This window comes from Vicugna pacos, chromosome 15 (genome assembly GCF_048564905.1).
Source record: "Vicugna pacos chromosome 15, VicPac4, whole genome shotgun sequence".
NCBI classification, from domain to species: Eukaryota; Metazoa; Chordata; class Mammalia; order Artiodactyla; family Camelidae; genus Vicugna; species Vicugna pacos.
The window spans coordinates 49,958,933-49,979,741 of record NC_133001.1 but is presented as its reverse complement, the minus strand read 5'-3'; the positions used below and the strand labels follow the sequence as shown (position 1 = coordinate 49,979,741).

The 20,809-nt window shown below is 40.5% G+C and overlaps 1 protein-coding gene across 2 annotated transcripts in view; it reads left to right on the top strand.

The window, feature by feature from the left end:
- The first annotated feature begins 3,262 nt into the window (after nucleotides 1-3,262).
- VSNL1 (visinin like 1) overlaps nucleotides 3,263-20,809 on the top strand; it is a 106,421-nt gene continuing 88,874 nt past the window's right edge. Inside the window, exon 1 of one of the 2 annotated variants that reach the window (XM_072938175.1) lies at nucleotides 3,263-3,583. The gene's annotated coding sequence lies outside the window, so the exon portion shown is untranslated. The remainder of the gene's footprint in view (nucleotides 3,584-20,809) is intronic. The other variant, XM_006197126.4, reaches the window with a different exon arrangement.

Genomic DNA, 20,809 nt, shown 5'->3' with positions numbered 1-20,809 from the left:
TTAGCTTTTTGAAACAAAAGCACTTTACCCATACAAGAAAATTGCTATCACTACTCTTTATGAATTCAAATGAGTATAAACCCATTTTCCCAATTCCTGTCTCTTTTCATCTTCTAATGGTGTTTTTCCAGCACTTAATTTTTCTTCCAATTTCCTAAATGCCCCCATGCCTTAAGTTCCACCCTTCTTGGCTTGTATACTTTATACACAGCATGTCCAATAAACAATATTAACATGAGCTCACAAGGCCACAAGCTTAGGCCTATTACAGCGCTGGCATTTTGCACTTTTAACTATCATTTTCAGTTTTGAACTTGTCTATGCCACAAGTAAAGTGGATGGAAAATTACCTGAAGCTGTGTATATCTGAAAAGTTGTTCCTGGTTTTGTTTGTTTGAATCCAGGAAGGAGTAAGGTGGACGTAAGGCTACTTCAGAGAAGAATATAATTTGCAGCTGAGGAAAGGAAAATGGCTTCTCAGTTGTTTCTGGGCAATTGAGGATTCTACCAGGTACTCCAGAAAAAACCAGCCACCCTCTCCCTACAGCGCCTTCTTCTCCTCCCCTTCCCAGGCCCGGACTTACCCCCTCTCCCCCACCCTCCGCTCCCAAATCTCCAGGGTTTGAAAGAGGGCACTGCGGGTGGGCTGCAGCGTTGGAGCCGTGGCTTTAATGGGACCATTGCTACAGGTGATGGCGCTCTTCGCTGAACACGGTGCGCTATGCCAGTCCCTCTACCCCAAGGCAGCCCACCTCTGCTCTCCTGTGATCACCAGGGACATCTGCAAATGACTGAAAAGGGAAAGAAACACAGGGCTCTCTCATTTTTAGCGTCCCTACCGCGCTCTTTTAAAGTTCACTCCACCATCTTATAGAGGGGAACTGCCTTCTGTAATTGAAATGATAATATCCCTTCGGTGTTTTTAGGGTCGGCTTCCCTACTGTGACTTCATGCTGCATGTATAAAAGGCATCTACACACGCACAAAAATTAACAACAAATACTAGCGCTCAAAAAGATAAGGCTGAACAATAACTAGAGATTAAAAACATAAATTATCGCAGTAAGGACGCCAAACAAAGCTTCAGTGGAAACGACAAACAACAATCTGCTTGCCCAATTAGACAAAGCTGCTTCACAAAAAAGCACGCAACGGAATCAAATCTCCCCTACAGCAGAACGCGGCTTAAAGTATCAGTGTTCCTTTTTCCTAAACACAAGTTGTCAGTAAGTTATCTAACACCTAATACTGCCACGAAGGTGGCCTCTGGGGCGCAATAAATAGGAACATATCTTCGAAGCGGAAAAATGGCACCGTGACCCCTTCGGTTGATGCAGATTGCAGTGCGGAGGCTGTTCTAAAGAAAAAGCAGAGAGCCGGCGCAAAATGCTTCAGTAGGGGGAGTGGACAAAGACGGGAAATTACTTTGAAAGCTAGGAGACTGTCTCCATGGCCAACCAAAGCGACTTATCTAGAACTGACTGACTTTTGCCCCCACCCTATCCAGAGAAACAGCGACTGGGCCGAGCGAGCCCGGCTGCGCAGTGCGCACTGCGGGCGGGGAGCGCAGGGCCGGCGCCCGCCAGATTCGGAACCTGCTGAGTTGCGGCAGCGCGCCGGGGCCGCGTGCCCTGCTCCGCGCCACTCCACGCTCCGGGTTTCCGCGGTCACCAGCACCGCGCAGAAGAGCCCCGCCGGGAGGGCACCCGGGCGAGCTCTGTCCCGGGAGTCCCGAGAGCGCTCTTCAGCTCAGCGCCACCTGCCCGAGGCGTCTGGCCCAAGGAAGCGCATTCCTGGGCTGTGGGCCGGCCAGGATGGCTCAGACCGTGAGGCAGCGGCTTAGGCGTCACTGCCAGAGGCCCTCACCTAGTATAAGCCTTCCAAAGCCAGAGACTCCTCGGGCGGAGCTTTTTTCGGTCATGGCATACGTAGTCTCAGCTTCTTCCAAGCTGGACAACTCCCTCCACCCCCACCCCAACAGCCAGGGGTAAGCTGTCTCCTAGCAGCGGAGATGGAGCCCTTTTGCCCAGGGAGATACTCTTGGTGTCCTCAGAACCTAAGGGTTAACTGTTTTTCCTGGACGTAATGAGGTGTTTGAAGGCACTTGGCAAATTGTAAAGCTCTGCTTAAAGAGAACTTCCGTCTCCACTGCGCCTTCTGAATTTCCCTCTCTTGAAAATAAAATTCCACCTGAATATAAATCTCAAGAGGGATTTTGTTCACTGCCTTTATCCTCAAAGCATTTAAAGTGTCTAAAGTCAATGGGCAGACGGTCAATGAATAACTGTTAAATGAATATACAAACAACACACTTGAGGAAATTGATCATGTTGGGAACATGTGGGAATTCTCATTGCTTTCCTAGTAGGGAGGCGCCCAAACATTGGCTGGGCACTATTCCTTGCCAAGTCTTCTAGGCTTTGGCAAGTACAGTTGGAATCGGGGGAGGGCTGGCAAACGTATGCGCACTTCAAGGACACAAAAGGGGGCTTTATAAGATGGCTTGGTCCAAGACCTCTACCCAGGATTCCAAGGTTGGTTCATTCCCTCTCCTTCACTGCCCCCCCCCCAGCATATTCAATAAACCTTTATTAAGTGCATAAAGAAGGCGCTTATTAAACGTTTATTGATGGTTAGCGCGATTCGTCCAAGGTCACCCAGGGCAAGAAGCTTCAGACCAGCTCCCTTCAACGCACATTTCTCCAATGCGTGTGGACCAGGACCCTCCTGAGTACTGGAGTACTACAAGGCCTGGCTCCCAGTACTCCTAGTATAAGATCCTCAGAAGAAACGGCCCACGCAGAGTGCCCACCGTAAGGATATCATCGCAGGGAGCCGGGGAGACGCGCTGACAGCTAGCTGGGAACGCTTCCTTCGGAGAAAGGGATTTCTACAGTTTTATCCTTCACCTTATAGCCTGACAAAGGATGGGCGGGGGCCTCTAGGGCTGAGGGCAGCGGGAAAAGCAGGTTCCACGTGTCCCATCTCTGACCTCAGCCTTCACCACCACGCTGGGCAACCGCGGGGCGTGGTGAGACCAACTCGCTCTGCCTGTCCAGGTGCAGGTTGCTCCTTTGGCCAGGCTCCCTTTTCAAATCTACTTTCCTTTTGAGTTTCTGCTAAAATCTGGAGACATGGAATCCACCTGCGGAAACTCCGAGCCCCTCCAACTGAGCATGCGTCAATGCCTGGCTGCTTTTGGTCACCCGCTCCCGAGCTCTCCAAGCTGGGGCTGCGGAGCGGGAGGAGGAGGGAGGAAGGGGAAGGGGAGGGGGTGCCTGGAGAGGCGGCGGCTCGCGCGCCTGCGCATCCAGCTCCAGGGACCCTAGATTTTCTATGGGATTCCCAATCTGCAGCAGAGACTTACCGGAGCGTGTAGCGGCGGCTGCTGGGCTTGCAAGGCGCTATCCAAGAGAGATTTAAGCAGCCTAGAGCTCCAGAGGGAAAAAAAAACGCGAGAGGACCACACAGAGAGACGGCTTAACAGTTTATCTGAATTGAATATATACATACATATATTTACTTATAAAGAACTATTGAGTTTTATCGTTTTCGTTAAGTGACCGGGCGCAGCGCTATAACTGTAAGTGGAAAATACAATCTTCGTTGCATTTCTGCATATGTAGTGCAGCCAGTTGTCTGGGAGATGCTTTGACTATTGTCACATACTTCGCTTTGCATAGATACATCTAAATGCATGCTGCCTATTGCTTTGGTTAATGCTGGTGATCTGAACGTGCTGTTAGTCCATGGGGGACCTTTTGGAATCATGGGGGAAGGGGAGTGTTAATATGCGGCGTGTTTGGGGGATTGTCTCAGGCTAGATTTAAGGTAGGTGAAACAGAGGTGCTTTTTAAAGTTTGTCTATAAATAGGAAGATTTCCTTACACAGATTTAAGTCGCTAATTGACCGATTGGGAAGTTTTCTGGTTGCTGATAAAACTATTGAAAGTCGCAGTCAAGTACCAACCTGTCATCCGTGGGGCTGGTGCACCATTTTTCTCACCGTGGAAGAGCAGCGAACGTGTTTGCTAAGTAAAACTGAGTGGACGAGATGGTGTGGAAACCAGGGTTGGTTTCCAAGTGGGATGCCAGTGTCTAGAACCACAGAGCTAGGCGCAAAATAAGTACATTTCTCCGTTAGTATTTAGAATGGGTAGATAATTTTTCGGCTTTAATTTTTCGTCACGATGGTGAGTGGGCAGAAAAAGGAAAGATGTTCAACCGCCCGGTCAGCCGTCTATTTTGAACAGTCTGAGATTCAGAGCCGCCGAATGGAGACCGTCAGACCCAAACTAGTTACCTGCTTTTTCATCCCGTATTCGAATTCTTGAATGCAGGGTTGAAAAATGTAAACCTAGATGTTTTACCTTTGGTAGTGTTTCTTGAAAGGAGAAAAGGTCTTTTTGTGTTTTGAGTTAAGAAAGGGAAGCAGGGTCTTTGCAAGGTCAAACCCCTTGTGGAAATCAGGGGCGCTGGTGAATTGGGGGAGGGGGCAGGAAACGGTGATGCTCCGTGTGAGTGCTCAGCACTGCCCGATCGATCGGTGCCCTGTGAGATGCCAGAGTGGGAATCCATTTTTCTAGAGTTACCCTCCTGTCCATATTTTGGAGACTGAATTGAAATGGAAATGCTAGTGGGTGTAGAAAGAACATATGTATACTGTCTGTGTATTACATCCCACTTGAAGACAAGAGGAGCAAGGGAGTTGTATTTCTACATATTAATTTTTTTTTAATTTAAAGGAATTTCACATTGAGACAAATAAAAAATGAAACTCTTGGAAAAACCCATTTTACCCTCACTACCATTTAAACTGCCTACGTGCGTTTGTTGTCGTTGGAGGGGGGAGGAGGGGGTCCTGCATCATTGAACACCTCACTCATGAGTACACTCTCATTAAGCTTGGGTGCTAATAACCCCAGAAAAACGCTGCACTGAAGCCGACTGGCAGAATGGCATGAGACAGGCGGACAAGAGAGGAGCGTGGCCAGTGTGTGCTGGGTTTCCATGGAAAAAAGCAGATCCAGTTTCTGGCATGAAATGAAATAAATTTTACCCCAAATAGGACAGATCATTACAGGACTTTTTTGGCCCTTTAGTCAGTCCAACTGTATGGAACCCTCTGAAGGAATTTTTAATTTATTTAAGTGGATGAAATGTGACATAGAAAATTCGAGAATATATTGTCCTTGGAAACCCAAAGTGTAAATCATACCATTTCCCTTTTCCTCCCCTCTTTACTCCAGGGCAGGGGCACCAATCATTTGTCATAACTGAGCCATACTCCGTGTCATCACTGAGAGTTGGAATCAGCTCCCTGAAAGGTGCAGGTGTTGCACTGCATTGATAAATAGGTGGTGGAGCAAGAAGGGGAAACCTGGTATGAAAGCTCATAGACGTTTGCTCTTAGATACCCTGGTTTATAGGCTGACAGTTATAGACGGTCCCATTCCAAAGCGTCTAACCCAAACCCCTTGTTTCCCAGATGAGGAAATTGAGGCCTGGAGCCATGGAGCTACGAGAAAGTCAATCAACTTCAAGTCTATGAAATAAAGAATTAAAAAATAATGTTGAGTAGAAATGTTCCCCTCCTCTGCACTTTTAGCATCCTCAGTAACATTGCTGAAGTCTTCAAAATAATTGCCTGTTCCCTAGCACATCTTTTCAGAGAGTCCCAAGGGGTCCTTTTCACACCATCCCGTATCTCTTCTCTGTCTCTGTCTCTGTCTCTGTCTTTCTCTCTTTCTTTTTTTTTTTTTTTTTTTGTGAGGTCTCTTTCTGTCGCCCCTCACATCTGATATACCCACCTCATTTAGATGTTTAGCCTGGCCCTTCTGACACCTCAGTCAATTTCTTTGCAATCCTTGGAGTTTTTGGGGAGAACTGGCAAGCCAGTCTGAATCTTCAGATCCTGTTTGAAAACTGTCCCTGCCCATCTCCGTCCGCTCTCTGCTTTATTCCCCAGAATCCTCCAGGGAATCCAGCCTTCTGAGACACTGCAGGCATCTTCCCCTCTTTTCTACCTGTCTCATCTCCTCCAGAACTGCTGCAGCTGCAGGCGCTGGGACGGGGTGCAGTGAGGAAGCTGCAGTGTAAACACACAGTGGGCTCTGCCAGCTCTCCTCTGGCTCCTAGAAGGCAGAACCCAAATCCAAGGTGCTCAACTGTCTCCAGTCTTGATGGAAATCCTCCAGATGAAGCCACCTGCAGAGAAGGGGATTGAGGGTTGGGCAGGAAGACTGAAAGAAGATGCTTGATTGATTCAACCTGCTTCTTTAGAAGCAGGCACTAAAGAAGAGAGCAGAGCAGCTGCTTTTTAAAATCTTTGGCTCTTTCAAAGCTCCATCTTGCTGGACAGGGACAACAAAACAGGCAAAAATACCGTCCTAATTCGCCCTTCTCTTTCTTTCCTTTTTTTTGTTTTTCTCTTTTCCATTCATTTGCTTTCTCTATTTCTCCCTCATTTTCTCCCTTTCACCCATAAAAATTTCCTGAATGTCTATGCAATAAAGCTCTAGGCCTTTTAAAGATAATGCAGGCATTCCTGTTTTCTTCCTCAAAAGTATAATCTCCTAGGCACTCAAAAAGAGACCAGACCACCACCAGGGTCCCTTTGGGGGAAATGCCAGGAATTCTAACCTGAAAAAGCTGAGGCCTTGGGGGGAGCTTGAGAAAGACAGGATCTGAGTTTCTTCCTCATTTGAAAGATTAGCTAAATGCCCTTGGAAATTCTTAAGGAAGCCAAGGAAGCAAGGTGGTGAGCTTCTCAACACATTTCCCAATTAACAATTATTTAACCACTCCCCTCATGGTAAACCTTTACCGAGTTGGGATGAGCTCTGTCTTGGACAGAGTTTGTCCCTAACAAATGCTCTTGGGTCAGATGACACTTGGTCTTGCTACCCCATTCTGAAAACAGGCATGTCCAAGCTGTTCTGAACACCACATAGCTTCTGCAGACATCAGAGACTGGTAGCTGCTAAATATCCTGCCTTGATTTGCTGTGCTTTGAATCTCATTCTGTAATAAGATAGCATGATTAGAATTGTTGTCCTGGGCAAGCTGTAGGTTTTCTGTTTGGGTTGTGTATAGGTATGCATTCCCAAACATTGCTGAGGAGTTCCCTGGGGACTTTTCATAGAATGACGGTATAGTATCAATACCAAATGTGTGGTTTCCTAATTCACAAGAGCAAAATATGTTTAATGTCGTTCTAAAGGTCTTTTTCTTTGTATGAGTGATTTTTATACTCCTATGATTAGTGATTATTTAGGAAGACAGGGAGTTTCTTCTTACAGAAGGGGTCAAATTCATTTAATCTAAGATTGAAATTGACAGTGTGTATCTCAGTTACATTTAGTAGACAGAAATAAATTAATTTTCTAACGTATCAAATGGCATAGAGACAACTTTTTTATTTTATTATTTTATTGTATTTTGTTTTATTTTTGAGATAAATTAATAAACAATTGATATTTCTGCTATCCTAGTGGTTTATTCACATAATAGAGTATATGTACTGAATGGGATCCATATAAATTACCTAATTCATCCCTTCAGTACATAAAAAACAAAGTGTAGTAAGGAACATTTTTATCTTAAGGACATACCTACGACGTAAAAGCACATTTCACAAAGGCAGAAATTTTAATGATCTTTTTCATATTTCCACAGTACCACTACAATGTCTTTTATATTTTATATTAGATACTCTAATATTTCTCAGAGATTTGTTCTAATAAGAATTAGTTATATGTACCTTGTTAATTATGTTAAGAAATTAAATAATTTCTACTAAAAGCATGTGCACAGTTAACACTGCTTTAAATATCTTTACATTACTAAAAGAAAAAGGACTAAAGTTTATCTTACAGTTTATTTTCAGTAAAGATATAAAAGCACTATATTAATACCTTTCAGCATGCTTTTTAATCCACTTACAGAGTATACTCCATTTTATCTCTTGGGTAAAAATATAAATTATTTTTGTATATTTATGAGAATTGATATCCATATGTCAAAGAGGGAATGTAAACCTAGATTATGGTAGATACGTACACCATTTATTTAGATCATGGGTCTCTTGAACTATGGAATTATTTGACCGTGTGCACACGGTGAAGGGACCATAACACTGGATTTCTCATTTACAGTTTGTTTCTAAAGATAGCTTATGCTCTCTTAAGTGAATCAAAATAGTTTGAGTTGCTTCCAGCTTCATTCATTGAGAACTCCACACATGGGATCTTGGGGGTGCTTTAGAAGCTGCTTAATGAATGAAACAGAAATGGAATAGCACATTACTGAAGAATCCTCAAAGCGGTTTGACACTTTAATAATAAGGTGCCTGTGAATACGTTAAAGAGATGTTCTATATACCCTTATCAGCTGACTTAAAGCATGCAAGTCAGGCGACTTGTCGTGATCCTTATGTTTTCTCTGGATTTCTCCGTTGCCTTACTTCACTGCAGTGCTAACACAGATGACTTGCTGTGTTTTTGTTTTTGTTGTTGTTGTTGTTGTTGTTGTTGTTTTTCGTTTTTTTAAAGACAATGTGCTGCATTTCTAACCATTTATTGGATTCTTTTCAGGTGAACAATCTATTTCTTTCTGTTCAAAATTGCAATATAAACTTGGTGTACTCTCATTCAAGTGGCTTTCAAGCTTAATATATCTAATACAATAATTGCTGAACTTTTTAAAGTAGGGGCTCTCTTAATTTAAAAAGATTTCATTTTTATGAACTTTTACTCATAAAGGCAAAGTGCTAACAAATTAGTTAAATTTACTTGCAATTGTTGTAGAGCTATAGAATGAATCCAGTTTCTCTTTATTCTTGCTCATATAGGGACTTTTCTGAAAACAGGAATCTGTCACTTTAAATGCATTTTTTCTCCTTTCTTTGGATCTTGTTTATTATCTCTTAGGCTCTGAAAGACTATGAACTTTTGAAGAGCTGAATGTAAATAGATTTTTTGCAAATTATTAACATGTTAAATGTGCTTTGCAGCCTGGGTGAATTTTTTCCAACGCCAACAAGTAGATCCTAATATTTCTGTTGTTTCAGGCTTTAGAATGTTTATTGCAGTTGAAGACTTCTTAGAATAGTAGATTCTGGTACTACTGGAGTTTCTGGTGTTTTATATTTTGGCTTGGTTTTATTTATTTGTGACTAGTGTGATTACTTCTGATTTGCTGAAACCCAATCTTAAATAAAAATTTCCCTTTGGAGATCCATTAAGCATTATCAATAAAGTTGATACACTTATTAATACAATATCTTATTTTTAATGTATGAAATAGTGCTATGTAAGTCTGGCTTTCAGTTAACAATTTCTGTTTGTTGGAATTCTTTGGCATTTGATGTTACAAGTTAATGAAGGACTATCCATTTTGTTTATTCCAGAAGTTCAAGTGTTTCTGAAATTTATACGTAAGGTGCTTGGTGTTTGCTTTCCTGCTCATGTGGGAAATTTCATGAGAAATAAAAAAGAAATTGTGAAATAAGTTTAAACTCTAAGCAAAATTGTTAGTTTTTCTTTTAAATGTTTATGAGTCTTTATTCCTCACAGTGGGATGAAAACCATCCATTCAGTTTTCTCCCATCTTTAGTTTGTGAATAGTGAAATTTCTCAGCTCTCACCAAGGTTTCAATTGGCTCAAAAGAAATTATGAGAGGAAATGTAAGCAGTAGTTTTCAAGCTAGATACACTTAGATAAAAATCCCCAATTCCATAGTCTATTAGTTCTATGACCTTGAATAAGTTGTTTGACCTCTCAACCTCAGGTTTCATTTAAAATAGCAATTCACAGAATTTGTGAACAGAAAATAGAAGACTATATATGTAAAGAATATAATATAATGCCTCATTATTGAAAATGTGTAGTAAATGATAGTTATAATTATCATCATTATCATCCCCCTTTCATCGGAAATCAATAGTTCATGAAGCACTTCCATCTCTGGGTTGTAGTAATCCCCCTCATAATGGAACCTCTGAACAAGGAATTGAGCTATGACCAGTGAACAGTTAACAGTGCTTAACCTACCTTGTAAAACAAATGTCTATTAAGTAAATATGCCAAGCACTGTGTAGTCACTGCGGGATCAACAGTAAATAAGATACAATCTCAGCCTTCAAGGAATTTATGCCTAATGAGAAAGATAAGTGCAATTCAGTAAAGTCAAATGAAATAAAAAGGTGATGTAGATGCAGAGAAGAGAGAATTTCTAGAAGAAACGCCTACACTGAGACCTCAAACTTCCCATTTCTCTTATTCGTTGTTTAAGTGCATCCTCTTTCCATTCTTCCTTTCCTTTGCCATCATCTCCCTACCATATAATACCAGCATATGTTTGGACACAACAGAATACGGAACTGAGAGCACATTTTTAAGCTTGTCTCTTTATTGGATACATTTTAAGATTCTCTATTAATTATTTTCCAATGTGGCTAAATAATGTGGCCCTTGTCTCCCACCCAAGCTTCCAGGGGGTCACTGAAACTCAGTGAAAACATTTCAAGAGCCCTGCCTTTGTTTAAATATTATGCGATGATACTTCTATCCTTTAATAAACTTTCCGAAACAGGAATTTCTTTCTGATAGTCTCCATTCACCTCCCTTATTACTCCAACTAATTTCATGACTAACCTTTCAGTGTGTATCTGTGGGAGGACTCATATGATCTATTCTTTCATTCTTTCCTCGCAGGGCTTTTATAATGAGGAAAATTTACCGACCAACTCCTCTTTCCTACTGAACCAAAAACTTGTTTCTAGCCCCTCTACACGTACGTGCACACAAATCCAAAATGGCCTTATTGTCTTTAGCTTTTCTAAGAGCCTTTTCACTTCTCCCTAGCTTTTTCCTCCCTCCTCCCATTTCCTGCTCCGTTTACTAGGGGAATTTCAAGTATATTTCTTATCTGTAGATAACAAGGAGCATCCTTTTCTCTCTTTGAAGTCAACAAAAGTTGCACACAAATTCTGAGGTTCTTTTGTGTAGTTGGAGTCTTGGATGATTCACAGAAATAGGCAGGACTTTTAGTTTTAATTAATTTGATAATTAACTTTCTTTTTTTCTCACTTGGGAAATGGGAAAACAGGATAGTATATTTACCTTACAGGAAAATTGAGGACACCGTATATATATTTATATACCACCTAAAAGAGCTTTAGTGCATAATAAATAATTCTTCTTTCCCCTCCAGACCTCTACCTTCCCTCCCGCGTTTCACCATTTCTCCTGGTCTCACGTTCTAAGTGTTCTGCTCTTTCCAAGTATATTTGTCCTAACTTGCTGATGGTTAAATAATAGAGAATACACATATTCCAGGTAGCATGGTGAGTGTGGTCCTGGAGAAGGTATACTAACTGAATCAACACCCTAGTGTAGACCTGTGTTCCTGAATCTGTTTGGGAAAGTCTTCCATTCATTTAAGACATGCCTCCTACTGAAGTTCCCAGAGCTCCTAATGACTAAATGTGCAACCGATGAGCAATCCTCCCCCATCCAGTGATTTACAGGGCTCTTCATAAATTATGTCAGAGCAGATCTGCCAGCCTTTAATTGTCTTCCACTTTATCCTTCCTTTACCTTTTCCTCCGAGGTGACTTGAGTGCATTTGAAACATTCTGATGACATCCTTACTTCACTTCTTTGTGTCAGGTCTAGCATTGTCACTTACAGATTTTTTGTCCATCAAATGTCCATCAAGTAACATCAAATAAATGGCAGCAAGGGACTGCTTAGTGGAGCACACAGTGCCTGCTGCAGAGCATATTTGAGTCAGGGTTAGCCTCTCAGAGCATTTGTCTGTTTGTCGAAGCGGACACTAATGCCCGTTGGCTAAGAGCGGAGAATGGCTCTCAAAGTGGGAGTGAGGGAGTGGTGCACATCCAGACACACACACACACACTCAAACACATACATGATACGTACACAGTCAGTTCAATGTATTGTCATAGATTATTTTACATTTGTAAGCAAAATACTCAAGAGCAAACAGCTTTACTGTAAATCAGTGCTTGTGAGATGACATTAAAAGGAAGGCCTTTTGAAAGTTTTCTCATTCTACGTGAAATGGCAGAGTTGAAAAGGAAGGTTTAAATTTGGTGCTAAGGACATTTTAGACATTGTTTCTTTAAGGAATTATTTCCAAGACTCTCATAGTTACTTCCCCTCAAGGAGTTCTGTGGAAACCTTTTTTGAGGCAAGTAGTGCTTCCTACATCCCATTCTTAAATATTTTCAGTGCACATTTTCATATTAATAAGCCTGAGTGGTCCTGTTGTAAAGACCCTAGTATCCGTTCAGCTTTGTTTAATCTTGTTTCCAAACCTGTTTGCACAGAGAACTTATGTTAAAATATGTTAATTACCATCTCACTGTCGTTCTGAAGACCCTAGTTGGAAAAGAGGGACGAAAACTAAACTGTATGTAATGGAAAGTACACTAAGACTAGGAGTCCTTAATTGTGCGTTTGAGGCATCACAACTATGCGTTAGTTATTATAAGTGTGAAACCCTGGAAAAGTTGCTTTACTTTTCTGAGTTTTAGTTTTGTCCTGTGAAAATAAACATGGGACTGCCTACCCTCCCTAGTTAGGAATTATTGTGAGATTGAGATGACTTTGAACATACTCTGTACACCGTATAGTGCCACGTAATCGTAAGAAATTTGTGATTGTCATTCAACTTCAGAATTTTAGTTTATCTTTAAAAATTTTTAATTAATTAATTAATTAATTTGGGGGGAGGTAATTAGGTGCATTTGTTTGTTTGTTTATTTAAAGGAGGCACGGGGGATTGAACCCAGGACCTTGTGCATGCTAAGTACACACTCTACCACTGCTATACTCTCCCCCCAGCTTTGATTTAAAATGTGTATAATTTAAGAATCAAAGTATTGATCTTGTGCAGATCATTGCATTGAGGTTATATCTGCTAAAATAAGCCCCCTGTCCCCTAGCCTCCCCTGTCTCAGGTCCTAGGATAGAATGACAAATATATGGCAACTGTAACCAGGTCTTCACACAGTTAAACTGAAAAAATTATTTTGAAAAAAAAATTCTGGAAAGAAAACCTAAATTACTTAATATTTGAGAGATATCTTCTCTATTTGTCTCAGGATTTCTTGTGCTGTAGCTGGGTCCACAGCCTTTCTCAGTGGCGTAAAGATGTCTCAGTTTTCAGAGAGACGCTAGTGGGAAGAAAGGCAACCATGGTCATGCCCGTGTGTTTGTTCCAGCAGGGAAGCTTTGGAAATGAGATTTTTATCCTGATGGGGTAGGTCTATGAGGGCAGCTGGGCCTTCATTCCTGGATTCATCATGTGTATATAGATCTGAACAACATAAGGACAGTGAAAACCGATTGGGGAAAAAGAAGAGACCCACATGTGCATGTGTCCAAAGGGAATCCACTTTGGACAAGCTCTGTGCCTCTCAGTGCAGGCCGACAGGGACAATGGCATCTCCTCAGGGACAATGGCAATTATTTCTCGTGAGCTTCCGCGGCCCTGATTATCAAAGTCTGATTCTTCCCTGGGAGTTGTTCCCTACTCATTCTAGCTGACAGTTACCTCTCAGGCCTCTTATCACATCTGACTCACAGTCACTTGTGTTTGTGCCAGGTTACCTATGAAACTGGAAGTCCCTTGAAAGGAGATATGTCTGATAAATTTTGAGGTCCCCTTTAGAGAGGTGGCCCCCTGGAGGACAGCTGAATAGGAGTAGGAGCAAGTCAACTGCGCATGGCCCCATCAATAAATTGTAGAGTTTGCAAATCTCCAGCTATTAAAGACCTCACAGATACCCAGAATTATGAGAAGCAGCACTTGGACATCAGACTCACAAAGGGTGTCGATGGCCAGGTCACACTAGTATTAGTGAAGTAAGACTTTCCCATTTCCTGCGTACCCTCCTGTTCTTGCCCCCTCCCTAGAAGCAGCAGAGCAGACAATGGAGGAGGGATGCAAGCAGGATGAAAAACCAGATTACAACCTCTTCTCCACTGCTTAGTTCAAAAGTGAGCTGAGAAAGGAGAGATTGGGTTGGATATATAGTGGAAATTTACATTTAAATTAGACTGAATTTGTTAATACCTAGAACCAACCACTTTTCTGATCCCTGAAAGTGACCTGAAAAGATATAGATCGGCCCAATATATCATCCCAGAATGGGAAAGGGAGACACAGGAGAGCATATTTGAGGCAGTGATGAGAAAATAAAATCTAGCCAACCCATTCGATACCGGTTATAAAAGGAACAATACAATATGGCCTATGATTCATTCATAAAACAAGAGATATAGGCCAGAATTGCTGGTATAAGGTATTAGGAAGAAGAAACTGGTGTAAACTGGAGTGGCACAGGAAGGTGGTCTGGATCCAGGTCACTAATGGTACAGGAGAACCTGGAAAAGAATGATATTCTTCCAAAGAAGTGCTCTATAGATGACCATGGACACCGAGGGCTTATCTTATTTATCTTTGGCTCTTAACCACTATCAGATTTATGCGAATGTTGGAAGTTATCTTTAGGTTAAATCAGGAGAGCAAGAAATGAAAGCAGAGATAATTTATGCGTGGTGATAACATTAAATAGTAATGGTGTAAAGAATTTAGGGTGAGTAGGGCACTGCGTTGCACAGTGACACGTGTTACTTCATTGAATCCACATTACAGCTCTGCAAGGTAAGTGTCTGCAGAGTCAGCTTCATTTTATGACTAAGAAACTGTGTGTCTCAGAAGGTAATTTGTTCAAGATCACACAGCTACTAAGTGATAAAGGAGTTACTTAAATCCAGGACTCTCTCTGCATATCTACACAGGCTTTTTTTTTTCCTTTTTTCAAAAAACTTTTTGTTATAGAAATCATACAAATTTGAAGAGAATCATATAATGAACACCCATGTACCCATCACCCAGCTTTAACCATTATTAAAGCTACTTTGCTTCACTTCCGTAGCCATCCTTCCCCTCCAATGACTTAAATTAAGACATAATATCATTGCGTCTATAAATATTTAAATACGTATCTATAAGGACTCTTTAAAACATGTTCACAATATTATTATACACTCAAAAAATTACTTACCATCATCAAATACCTAGTCAATGTTCCAAACTCGTAAGTACTGCTATAGTCTATCTGAATCAGGATCCAAATAAGGTCTAGGCATCCCAGTAGGCTAGCAGATCACGCCTGTTTTATGTAAGACATGCTTTTCACTAGAGGGAAGTATGGTATGGATAAAATGTACATGGCTTCAAAGATAATTCTAGATGCTCTGAACAAGTTACCTAACTTTTGGAAAATGAAAAGTATATTCCTGAGATTGACTGCAAGGATTAATAACATAAGGTCTATAAAAGTACTTAGAACAGTCTCTGGTACAAGGTCTCCAGTGAATATTAGTTTCTTTTCCTAAAAAAAAAAAAAAAAAAAAAAAAAATTAAAAGAAAAAAATGGAGCACTAGGCCAAGAAGCTTGAGGAACCTTCTTGGCGTGCTTTGGCTACTGATCTCTTGAGATCACTCTCATTTTGTTTCTGGATTGGAAATTTGACCACCGTTGTGCCAAAGTGGCTAGTGATTAATGGCTCTGAGTCCTCCCCACTGACATGTTCTGTATGGTTTCCCACATGAAAAGGAAAGAAATTTGTGACGTTAAAATGATCTCAAATTCAGAAAAATGACAATATTGTAAGATATTTTTAACTTCATGTCAATTAAAAATAATAGAAAAAATTAAAATGTGATATCACGTTAGCAGAGGTTAATATAACTTTACAGAGGTAGTATAATTTTAAAAACACAAAGAGGCAATTAATGTGATTCAGATTTGAGGGGTTTTTTGTTCCTATGAACTTGGGCAAGTCACTTTATTCCTCGAGGTCCCGGTTTTCTTAGGGTATGAAATAGAATTTCTGAATAAGATTATCTAAATAACCTAAAGATCAGACTTGGCAACATGGGAAAATGGAAATAATATTGGACAATAAATCAGAGCCAAATTTGAATTCTGACTCCGTTTAATGGCTGTGTGGCCTTAGGCAAATAATTTAATGTCTCTGAGCCTCAGTCTTCTCATTTGCCAATTTTAAATTATAACCTGTCTCACAAAATTGTTGTAAAAACCAGAAACAATACATATTAAATGCCTAGCAGAAACCTATATTTAATTGATACTCAGTTTTTTTTAATAATGAGGTAGTATTTGCTGTTCTCAGAGCCTTTAATTTAAATTGAGAAATTCAATGAATTCATAATGAAGAAGTATAGAACTGAGTATAGCTGACAGGCTGTCTCTCGAACTGGGTACATCTAAAGCCATTTGTGAAGTTAATGGGTACTTTATGTAGAATATGGATGTTAGGGTTCAGAACATTGTATTTATAAAGGCTCATAGCCCAATGACAGTAACGTAATGTTCTTGTAGAGCTTATACCTGCTTATTTAGAAAATGTGAAAGTCAGCAGTTTTCTTCTATGTTATGTTGGAGCCATTTCCTAAAATGCCAACCAGAGGTTGCTGGTAAGGAGTACTTAGATTTTTGTCATAGGTCTGTAAGGTTATATTATCTGTGAATTGGAATTCACTGGGAGATGATATAATAGAAGGCAGGCCAAAAATTCATACAGCATTCCAGCTAGCTTCTCTGAATTGTGCTTAATGGTTCCTGTGGTAGATAGCCAAGAATCACACTATTTCTCTGAATTTGAAACTAACTTGGACTCACTCATTGTTATCATGGTAATTGAGTTTGCCTCATTATAACAGTGAGACTATTCCAATTTTGTGGTTGTCTTGAATTAGATATGGGTGCAAAATTTTTCTTTTTTAATTAAGTGAAGGAGACAAAGATTAGTTTTTTCTTTCAAAAAGCTTTTTTAAAAATCTAGTTAAAAAATACTCATTTGACAAAACTAAAAACTAGAACTAAAGAGGGCTGCTGCTGGCATTCCAGATAATTCATTGAACAAATATTTGGTACTTCAAGTCTCTATTCTTATGTGACAGCTCTTAAATGAATTTCACTGAAAGCCAAGGATTTGCTCTTTTTGAGTACTTTTTCTAAGTAGGTAGAAAAATACTTACTCATTGTAGAGAATTTAGAAAGCAAAACAAAAGAAAAATCAGGAAAAGAATGAAAATCACCTACAGTCTGTTATTTATAGGTTGTTTTTTTCTCCTGTTTTCTAATTAAGACTACTTATTACTTTAAAATTTGTGTTCTACTTTTTTTCCCCCTTGACACCACCCTTGCGATTAAAACTCTTCACAAAGGTAATTTTAAGACATTACACACCATCATATGTATGAGTGAGGTTTAACTTCACCATTCTCCTACTGTTACACATTTTAACTTTTTAAATACCACTGAAGGGAACATCTTTGTGCACAAAGTTCACTGCCGTTTTAAGGATGTCCTGGACAATGTCCTTGGTGTAGATTTCTGGGCACCTCTAGCAGAATGAGTAATTTCTTGGAACCTAGGCTTTGCTGATTACTGACGGAGAATGGGATCCTAGAGAAATACTAGGCCTGAGGAGTCATAACGTTTAGTCCTTTGTGGAAACTTTATCTAAAATAGGTAGTAGTTTTCAGGGCCCACTTTATGAGCAGGTGGCTGCATTCCTTTCAGAAGCTCTGAAAGGCTTCTTCTGAGCAAAACCTACCTACAGCTGCCTGAAATTTCATCACTTCTCTCACCTTGTTTTGGAGCAGGAAATAGGAAAGAGGGCCTTATCGAGGCTGAGATCTCAGAACGTTGTTTTCTACAGTTTTTAATAGCATGCTTTGCCTTTAGTAGTATTACTACTGCCACCACTATCATCCTCTTCTTCACTGTCATTTCTAGTGTACTCTTCCCACTCCTCTGTGAATTCCCAGAAAGCTGACACAGGGCCTTATTAATCTTTGGATCTCTCTTAGGTCCATACATCTAAGCGGCATCACGGAACATAGTTGGGTGCTTTAAAACAGAATTCACTCATATATGTTTTAGATTAAATAAATGTCTGGCTTTTTTTCTTGAAAGCAAATTTTGTTAGAAGGGACTAAATATAAGACTGTTTGGCTCCCAGGAGGTGGTGAATGACAAGTTTTCTACATTTCAGAGTTTGTTCTGTCCCAGGCCAGCCCTGTGCCCCACTTTGGCACTCCCAGGAGGCTAGGAGGCTCTCAACAGAATTTCGCTTACTCATATGGCAAACACCCCTCTACTTCTACCATATGCCAGAGACTGAGTTTGATTCCAGGGATTCAGAGATCCTTAAGACAAATGTCTGCCTTCAAGAAGCTCATGGTCTAAAGCAGAAGCTAAACAAAGTAGGGCAGGTGTCAAATGCGTGTTAAAATGATGGCATTTTGACCAATCAGAAGACCTGTCTACTATGGTTGCGTTTTTAAACATAGCATGGAGCAAATTGGCCAATATAAGCACATGCATGGTCTTACAGTGTTCAAGGTCCATGAATTTGGCACTCCTGGTCTCAAAGCAAAACTCCTTGATCCTGACTTTTGCTCCTATTTTAAGGTTATTTTTAAATGATTCCTGTACCAAATGCAGGCAGTGTGAAAACCCAGCATTTACGGACTTATATTTTACATCAGTTATAAGAACCGTATTTATTAAAGTGAACAGCCTAATAAAAGAAAGTAAATTATAAAATAATGCCAATTCATTACTTCTTAAATCAATTAGACCACTAAAAGTGATTGACTTCCAAACATCGTGGTAGAAGGAAAATCATGGCTGTAGCATCACACAGACGTGAATTCAAACCCCAACATTATCACACGCTAGTTGCCATGGCTTCTGTTTCCTTGCCTAAAAATGGAAAGTCTACTTTGTATAGTCATCATAAAGATTAAATCAGATTATGCTTGCGGCATACCTCAGGCAGAGCTGGGGATAGAGAGAATGTGCAATATCAGATAATTATCGTTATTGTTTACAGTGATATGTGAATAATTAAGGCTCATAGGTCTTATTTACAGAACAAAGCCCTTAGACTCAACTTCTATTTCACCATTGTATTCTCAGAACCAAGTTCACTGGTAAATATACCACAGATGCTCAATAAATACACATTGAATGAATCAGTAGATACCTAGGGGTCCCAAATACTTGTCTAAGAGTTGAAATAGAGAGGTGGGAAGTTCTGGCTGTATGGGGAAGATATTCCAGGGGCAAAAGACCCTTACATCTGCCAGAGTTCACTCATCTGGGTTCACAGAGTTTTACACCTGATGACATTCAAATGTTCCAAAACTCCCCAAAGAAGGGAAAAAGAAGATGACTGCCTGCTGAGATGTGCAGTGTTTGTAAACACTCATGCCACTTACCGTCTCTCTGTGCCAATAACTGCACAGGTACTTTGCACACATATTATCTCACTCATTTTCACAACAATTCAATGAGATAATACTAGCTCTACTTTAGGTGAAGAAATTGACACAAGGATGAAATAATTTGCCTGAAGTCCTGCAGTTTGTAAGTGATCGCTCTACACTCTGAGGCCAATCTGTGCCCTTCTCACTTCCTTCACCTTGCTGCTTTTATATTCACTGTTGCTTTTACATTGAAGTGCCATCTCTCTGTTTCATCAATTCCCTCATTCTTTCAACAAATACCTGTTGAACACCTATCCTTTGCCTAGTACTAGATATAGAACGTGAACTAAAACAGCCACAATCCCTGTCCTCATGGAGATCAGAATCCAGTTAGGGAAACAGAAATTAAACAAATAATCACAAAATAGCATACAATTACAAATAAGATTAAGTAGCATGGAAGAAAAATACACAATGCTGTAAGGACATGCAACAGGGAGGCCTATTTTGAGCTGCTTGAAGTAGCAGATTCCAGGGAAATCCACCGAGGTCTAGATTTCCAACTCAGCCTCCTGGGATTGCTACTCAGTCATGTTTACAATGGCTGGCCCTTGAGAAGGATGACTGTTGTATTTCTCTTTGAGAAGAGGGGAATGGGCCCCGCTCCCAGGTTTTAGCGTCTCCCACTTCATCCATTATTCACAAGACCCCCAATAACGAGGACAAGAGGGCTTTTGATATCAGTGTATCTCCAAGAAAACCACACTCTGACGCACAGGTCACTAGAACAGTCTCCAGATGAAGAAATCTACAAGCACCTGTGTGTCCAAGTACTCCTCCCAACCCCCCTTGATTGTTTCCATGTGATGTAGACAGCTGGGTCTTTAAACTTGCCCAAGTGCCTCTACAGTTCCTGAAGTTAAAAGTGGTTTTCATTGATTTAACAAATATTTATTAAGCACTTACTGTGTACTCTGAGGATATGAGACCTTGTTTGTGCCCTCTCAGAGCTCAGTAAAAGTGATGGAGACAGTCTAATAAGAACAATCATGAGAGACTTCTGGGGCACACAAACCCAAGCCTCCATTGGGTGAGGGCTGGAGGTGGGGTAACTTCAGGGACCACGACTAGGAATTAGCTAGACAATGGGGAAGGGGAGTAGGAGCCAAAGCAAAGTATACAATAATGGCAAGAAAATACTTTCAAATACATGTGTCTTGACAGTGTGTTAAAGGGTTATAGAATATTTAGCAAATGATACGAGAACGGTATATTGGAAAGAAATGTGGATTTTGTAATCAGGCTCTGTCACTAAATATTCTGAATTATATGAATTATTTTATCATAGAATTTAGATAATGATACGTATGTGACAGTATTATCATGTGGCAATAAACATTGCCACGTAAGTATCATTTGATACCTGGAATTTAGAGGTGGTAGTAATGATGGCTTTAATGAAAA